Source organism: Capra hircus, chromosome 21 (genome assembly GCF_001704415.2).
Source record: "Capra hircus breed San Clemente chromosome 21, ASM170441v1, whole genome shotgun sequence".
Classification (NCBI taxonomy): domain Eukaryota; kingdom Metazoa; phylum Chordata; class Mammalia; order Artiodactyla; family Bovidae; genus Capra; species Capra hircus.
In genome coordinates, this window is record NC_030828.1 from 60,315,235 (window position 1) to 60,323,319 (window position 8,085).

Genomic DNA, 8,085 nt, shown 5'->3' on the forward strand with positions numbered 1-8,085 from the left:
ACGACAGAGGATGAGATGGCTGGATGGCATCACTGACTCGATGGACGTGAGTTTGAGTGAACTCCAGGAGTTGGTGATGGACAGGGAGGCCTGGCGTGCTGCTCTTCATGGGGTCGCAAAGAGTCGGACATGACTGAGTGACTGAACTGAACTGAACTCACTGAATCTCAGTTAATCACTGAGATAGGGAGTCATCGTCCTCACCACTCCTGCCACGTGCAGGCTTCTATGAGGCTCTTTGGCCGCCTGTTGACAGTCTTTCTCTAGATGCCATCTTGTTCACACAGTCTGCTCACTCTGGTTTTTTTTTCATGTGATTACTTAAAGGGAAGCTAGGGAAGAGATCTGGTCATCTCTTAATTACTTATTCTTCATTTCTATTTTGGTTTATAGAAAGAACCAACAAGTTAGGCAAATTATTGTGTGATTAAAAGATTTGTAAGGTCTGCTTGGGCAGGAGATGAATAGAGCCTGGAAGTGTCTGGTTTAAAAGTTAGTTACAGTATAGCTTTGCTAAAGTTATAAGAAAGGGGCTTTTGGCTGAGGGCGATTTCCAGCAAAGAGCTGCTTATATTTGGGGAAGATAAGTCATGTAACTGTTACCTTTCCTTATTAGGAGCTGTCGACAAGCTTTAAAGAACTTTTTGTTGTGTTTTAGTCCTCAGTCCTGCCAACCAAACATAGTAACCTACAATAAACATTTCTTGATTTCAACTGACTGAAGTCATCCCATATGGAAACAAAAGGGCAGACTTGAATTAGTGGGTTTGCCAGATTGCGCAAACAAACACCATTTCCTGTGCTAACTGCCCCAGGGGGAGGACTTCCCTGGTGGCTCAGATGGTAAAGCGTCTGTCTACAATGCAGGAGACCCAGGTTCGATCCCTGGGTTGGGAAGATCCCTTGGAGAAGGAAATGGCAATCCACTCCAGGACTATTGCCTGGAAAATCCCATGGACAGAGGAGCCTGGTAGGCTATAGCCCGAGGGGTCGCAAAGAGTGGGACACGACTGAGCGACTTCACTTCACTTCACTTGGGCCCAAGTTAGGGTGGGGTGTGGCATACAAATCTTCAGGAAGAATGAGTTCTACCTGGGTCAGGTTAAGCATTGGGCCCTTGGTGGAGATAGGGGAGTTCATGCTTGAACATCACTCCCAGATGGGTAGCAATGAGAGAAGAAAATATAAGAAAGAGACACCCAAAGAAGACAAAATGAGATGCAAAAGAAAGAGAAGCACCTTTTTACTAGAAAGAGAACAAGGCAAGAAAAGCACTGAATGAGAATCAGTGTAATAAAAAGAGCTTTAAAGCTAGACTCACAAATTAAAGCCAGGGTTCGGGGTTGAGGGTGGTGGGATGAGGGAACAGATCAGGAGGGCTCAATTCAGAAGGAGCTGGGGGTAAAAATGGCCCATTGCCTGTGACTATAGCTTTATCACAACTTTTATCTCACTATCTCTGTAATTGGATTGTGGTATCCTTGGTATCAACTAGAGGCAAGAGCTCCAAAACCCAATGAAGGTCCAGGTTTTACTCTGACAGTCCATGGACCAGGTGGAAGCAACAGAATAATAATAATTTTTTAAAAAGCACATAGATAAGGAAAATGAGAAGCATAAAAGATGTAAATCCAAAAAACACTCAAATTTACTTTGAGTTTGTAAACCAAATATCAGAAATACATGAAAAAAAAAGAAAACAAAGAAAGAAGTCAATACGCTGAGCAAAAGCCTCTTCATTCTAGATGAAAAAAGTTTTATGAAACACCACATATGATAAGACTATAAAATAAATTTGTTTAGAATGGTCATAGAGTTAAAAGAGAGGATATAACAAAAGCAGGCAGAAATTAAACAAGGTGGATATTGTTAACTGAAAAAGAAAAGCCCAGGCTAAAAGTTGGAACTTGTGTTTCATTCGGTAAACAAAACTGAGGACTTAAGTTCAGGACACAGTATCTCAGATAATTCTGAGAGACCATTTCAAAGAAGCAAGGGAGGGAATTAGGATATATAGGAGGGTTTTTTGTTTTTTTTTGTTTTGTTTTGTTTTTTGCAATAAAAGACCAGGTTGTCGGAACAAAGGATTACTGAATAAAAGAAATCAAGTTAAGGAATTTAGCACTTTTTCTTTGTCTGGGAAGATGCAAGAGTCTGGGCTCGCTGAAATCATTTCTTTGATACGCACCTCTGCTATCTGGGGCCAGTATCCTGTTTTCTCATCCTGAGTTCCCTCAGGGCTCACTGTCTGGGTGACGGTAATGTGAAGACTTGATACGTGCAGCGTCCTTTGTTTACTGATGTTGCAGGTATTATTTTAGTTCATAATATGAAAAAGAAAAAGTGAAATCTTAGTGTCTGCTATCTCCAAGCTTAAAGTCTCAAAAAACATAGCAAAGGGGGAAAAAGGTGTTCATTTCCACTAGAAGTCAATATAAATTGGGCAAAACTTGAAAAAATGAAAACAACTCAATGTTAATAAAGTGGTGACTTAAGAGTGTTCCAGAAAACCATCCATAAAAATATATATAAAACAATATATAAATATATATAACAATATATAAAAATATATAAAGAACTGTGAAGCTGTTCATAATTTTGACTCAAAAATTTCACATTGAAGAATTTTTTCCTTAGACATAACCAAACAAAAGCCAAAGGCTACATGAACAAACGTTTTTTCTTATCTACCAGAGGCCGATTCCTGAAAACAGTCCCAATGTGCATTATGAGATGAATCATTAAAACTTGGTACATCAAACAAGTGAAAGAAGATATATTCATTAAACAATTATGATGACCACATGAAGATGTTTTCACTTACTTATGAGAACAAGAGTTAAAATTTAAAAGCTTATTTTGCTTTCTGGCCACAGTGGAATAACTCTACCAACCCCATAATCAACCATAGGACTGAACAGAATACATGAAGCAACTGCTTCTCAGCATTTGTCCTCAAGCAGTGCGAGAATGCTGGTTCTGAAAGAAGAGAACTTCCAGGATGGGCCTTTTTATAATAACAGCTTCTCCAAGGGGACATTTTCCCAACGGTCACAGCAAGTTGGAGACTAAACAATCCACGTAGTACCTTTGATCTGAGGAAACAAAAGTCAGCCTTCAGAGAAGATGAAGTGGTTGGAATCTGCGGGACAGAGCATCATGGAGTAGTGGACTGCGCAAAGGGGTGGGTTTAAGCCTGCATTTGGGGTCCTCGTGAGACAGGAGGGGAGGGGGCGGGGCACAACCTCTCAAGGAATGACATAGCCCTTGAGGATATAACAGAGACATGCCACAGCCAGCTACGTCCAAGATGGTGTAAGACCCGACTTCCAGCGGACCTTGACCGCATTATGTGCTCACTGCAGCACATAATGATACACCTGTAGGCACCTAGACAGTCCCAGGCTGAATAAAGGTCAGAGAGTGGGCAGTGGCCTAATTTTCAGGAATTTCTGCCCCTTCCCCCAAATAGTTGGAATAATCCTCCCAGTCATTAGCCTATGAAATGAACCCATAAAACTAGCCATCCCACGTTTCAGGACCTCTCACCTTCTGAGATGGCCCACATTCTGTGGAGTATGTTTCCTCCAGGGCCATTCTCATCTTTTGAGATAGACTGCATTCTGCCTGTGAAATGTTTCAGTTCAATTCAGTTCAGTCACTCAGTCGTGTCCGACTCTTTGTGACCCCATGGACTGCAGCACGCCAGGCTTCCCTGTCCATCCAACTTCAGGAGCTTATTCGAGCTCATGTCCATTGAGTCCGTGATGCCATCCAACCATCTCATCCTCTGTCGTCCCCTTCTCCTCCTGCCTTCAATCATTCCCAGCATCAGGGTCTTTTCAAATGAGTCAGTTTTTCACATCAGGTGGCCAAAGTATTGTCTTTAAATAAATCCATTTCTTACCTATCACTTTGTATCTTACTGAATTCTTTCTGTGATCGGACACAAAGAACCTGAGCTTTATTAATTTCTGAGACCAGGTATGTGATCTTAATTAAAAAACAATTTGTTCAAGCCACAGTCTGTGTTTTGACTGGGTTTGAGTCCCAGCCTATAGATTTAAGTCCCAGTCTGGGCTGTGCAGTTTCACTCACAACTCCTCTGATGAGTTTTGGCTGCATACGTGCAGGCTGAGACTACCCAGTTTTTCCAGGTAGTAGCTGCTGTGGGGTTGAGAGCAGAATTAAGATACCCCAGGTGAGTGGTGCTTGGCGATCTTAGAGTTTCATCCCCTCCAGATGCCAAAAGTGTTAGTCACTCAGTCATATCTGACTCTTTGTGACCCTATAGACAGTCGCTCACCAGATTCCTCTGTCCATGGAATTCTCCTGGCAAGAATACTGAAGTGGGTTACCATTCCCTTCTCCAGGGATCTTCCCAACCCAGGGATGGAACCCGGGTCTCCAGGCAGAATTGCAGGCAGATTTGTTGCAGTCTGAGCCACAGTATTGCCTCAGATGCCACAAACATTTAGAGAAAATTAAGATACATTGTGAAAAATGTAGGGCCAAAATATTCAATAACTCAAAGCACTCAGTTTACCAATACTGATTCATGAAGAAATAGATCATCTATTAAAGAAGTTGAATTAGTTATAAAACACACACACACACTGTTATGCCCAGTGTCCGAATCCCCAAAACTGAGAGGACATCCACAGCAATGCAAAAGCATAAAGGGGTTTATTGCTAGCTCGACCTAGGGCTCAAGTCTCATCCAGCGCAGTGGAGTCTTGACAAGAGCCCCGAGCTCTGAATCACATCTACTTTTATACAGACGGTTCTTTGTTCCTGTAACAGCATAGCTGATTGGTTAAACCGTACGCACGTGCAGAACTTTTAAACCTCACATCCCTATCCGGATTGGCTCAGGTCTGGAGCAGGCAGGAGGCTACGGGGATTTTTTTCTGATTGGTCAAGCTACACTGCCTGCAGGAGTTCCCAGTGCCTCAGCTTTCCTAGAGACTAAACCTCAGGCTAGCCTGCCCCTTAGAGCCTGTCCTGGCTTCAGTTTGGTCCTAACATTCCCCCCTATCTTCAGCTACATAGAGGAATCTTCCTCTTTATTTTGGGGCAGAGCCTAATACTGTTGCCTCAGTACAATCAGTTGGACGGTACGGACGCGGTCTTTTACAAAGGCAACAAGCTTAGTTATTATGCATGTACCAAAAGTAAGTATTAATAGTAGCACTATTAGAGGGCCCGCCAGGGTGGAAATTAGTGTTGTTAACCACAGGGACTTTTGGAACCAGGACTCAAATCAATTTTGAGACATTTTTCTTTTTTTTTTTTTCTGATTTAGCCCTTCTCTTATCTTGGCCAGGGCCTCCCTGATTACCCCTGAATGATTCACATAAAAACAACATTCTTCCCCTAACACAGCACATAGGCCCCCTGAGACTTCATACTCAAGATACTTTTGGGGAATTGGGACGGAGATCTCTTTTTTCTGTAACTTCTTCCTGCTGTGCATGGGCACAGGCCTGCCTAGCAGAATATAAGTCTCTCTACCTGATCTAAGTTGGGGTTTTTCACATCTGAAACCAGCTTTTACCCTTGTAGTTGCAGCAATTTAGTTGGTCCCTCTCAGAGACGAAATAGACAAGGGCCAAACAAGAGACCTAACAGGATGGTCATCTCTGGTCCCCAGAAACAGAAGGCAACATTTGGGGTGAGGGTTACAGGGTTTGTGACCTCTTCTGATTGGTTGGTGATGAGGCAACAGAGCAGTGCTCCAAGAATCTTGTGTTTAGTCTGAAGTTACCATCTTCCACCTGGGTGGGGGCTCAAAGACATTGTTATGCATATTTCTTTGAGTAGGAACCAGGACTCTGTCTGGAGGCTGTACCAACCTTTGATTGTTTCTGTTTTTGTATCCCCTCCCTTCCTTGATTAGCAATTGTTTGAATCCATGCTTTGAAATTCAGGGAAGGCCAAGGAGGCTGAACAAAGTCTATATCCTACAGATAAGAAATGGAGAACACAGAGCAGATCTGTACTCCAGAGCCCCACAGAGTCCCGCTCAGTTTTAATTTTAGGGAACTAGGCAACAATGACTATGATAACTTCCTGTCAAAATGGGGCATAGGACTGCCCCAGCTTGGAGCAATACAAGCTCTAATCTGAAAGTACACCCATAGCATCACCTAGTTATTTTCCAGGATATCTGAACTGTAGTGACTCTATTTTGATTTTTAATTGTAAACTATTTCTTAATAGCCAAAGCAGATTTCACCATTAATGACGTCAGTGTTTTTCTAGATATGAGAAGACGCAAGAATTGGGACTCATAAAATCTTCTCCTGAAAAGATCTAACTATCTGATGGCCTGTTCTGCCAGTTTTTCCCCAGAGCACAGAGTGCCTCATTCCTGATTTTCACCCTGAACTCTTTTCAGGGGCGTTGAAAGTCAGCAGTTGCAGCAGCCATGATTTAATCTTTGTAGATGCAGATAGCGAGTGTCAGTCTTCAGTTGGCAGAGCCCCTTTTTGCTCATAAACTTGACCATGATTATGAGGGGGGGGCACTTCATGACCATTTTATCCCATGGTGCTGAGAATGTCCATTCTCAGGTTTGGCAAAGATCTGTTGACAGGCCACTCAATGTGCTGTTACTGGATTAGGCCATAAAACAGTATCCAAAATTCTCTGGACCACCTGTCTTATTAGTTTTTTGGTCCAGGAAAATAGTCCCTCTTGTTGCTTCTTTCCATATCTAGAGTTACACTGTTACCATCATCGATCTCATATGGGACTATATATTATTTTATTAGAGGCCTCATACACACATTTGACAGTGTAAGAAACAGCAATTTCATAAGACAGGGGAAATACAAATAACATAGCCAGCAGTATTAGTAAAGTCACAAGTAAGACTTATGTTAAGAACTTCCATTAGATGTAGCCCAGTATATCTTCAGGTCATCTGACTTAGTCTGTCCTGTAGAATCTTTATCTTCCAGGGAAATTATATATTGGCACCATCTATAAGGCACATAGCCCAGTTTTCTAGTGTTACTAGACTGATTATCTTTAGTATAATTTACTTATTTATTTATTTTTTCCAACAGAGGAGACTTTAAACCTAAATTATTGTAGCCTGGTATTATCTATATAAATCCATCCCATAATTGTGGGAGATTTTTCCCTTCTTTGTGGAAACTTTTCTTGTTCTGATTGAGCTTGGGTAGTAGAAAAAAGCTCAAATTTATAGCCAGAGTCAGAGCAGGCATTATTAATTGGCCCAGTGAGGGGATCCTGTCTAGTAATACCATAGTGACCTGAATACGACTATAATTTTTAAGTAAATTTTCTCAGGGCCAACCAGTTAGAGTCTGGTAGTAGAGAAATTTACCAAGGTAACCCAGAACTAGACACAGGTAATTGGCTACAAACCCAACAATTGGATTGATTTTTAAAACTAGTATAGGATCAGGCATATGATAGAAAAGCATTTGACTTATATGCAAAGGTCTAAGAAGTCAAGAAAACATAAGTGATCATACGAATTGGGTCCAGCATCTCAGGGAAGCTGTCTACCTCTGATGTTGTCGTCTTTTCATCCTGGTGTAGTGCAGTTTCTCCTGATAAAAAAGTCCTTCCATCCATGTTGGAGACAGTCCCTTAAATTATGTCTTTTTCCCGTCCTGGTTGCAGGTCATGAGGCATCTGATCTTCATCCAAAGATAGATTACTGAGATAAGCTTCAGAAACAAATGTAGGGTGTTTTTCAAGAATTCAATTAAATTTTACACCAATATCACATAACAGCAAAGAACTATCTAAGAGATGAGTCTTACTAGATGCAGACCTCCATTAACAAACTGGGATTTAATGTTTTGAAATATCTTTTTCTCCTTATAAGTTACCCTTATTTTTACTAAATATAACCAAATTAAGGCTAGTTTATTTGCAAAATAGGTCTGTTCTCACTGATTTTGGTCTGATGATTTTTATAACCATAATTGATTATAGGCTTTTTATTTTGCTGAAACATTTATAGAGTCTCAGACTGAACTTTTAAAATAAAACAGGGCTGGGAAACTCACACCAAAGGCTTATCGCAGATTCTGCCTAAAAAAT

At 41.3% G+C, this 8,085-nt stretch overlaps 1 non-coding gene across 1 annotated transcript; it reads left to right on the forward strand.

Annotated features, from left to right (window-relative positions):
- On the forward strand, positions 826–897 carry TRNAC-ACA. Its single transcript has one exon. It is a non-coding gene; the product is annotated as a tRNA-Cys (tRNA).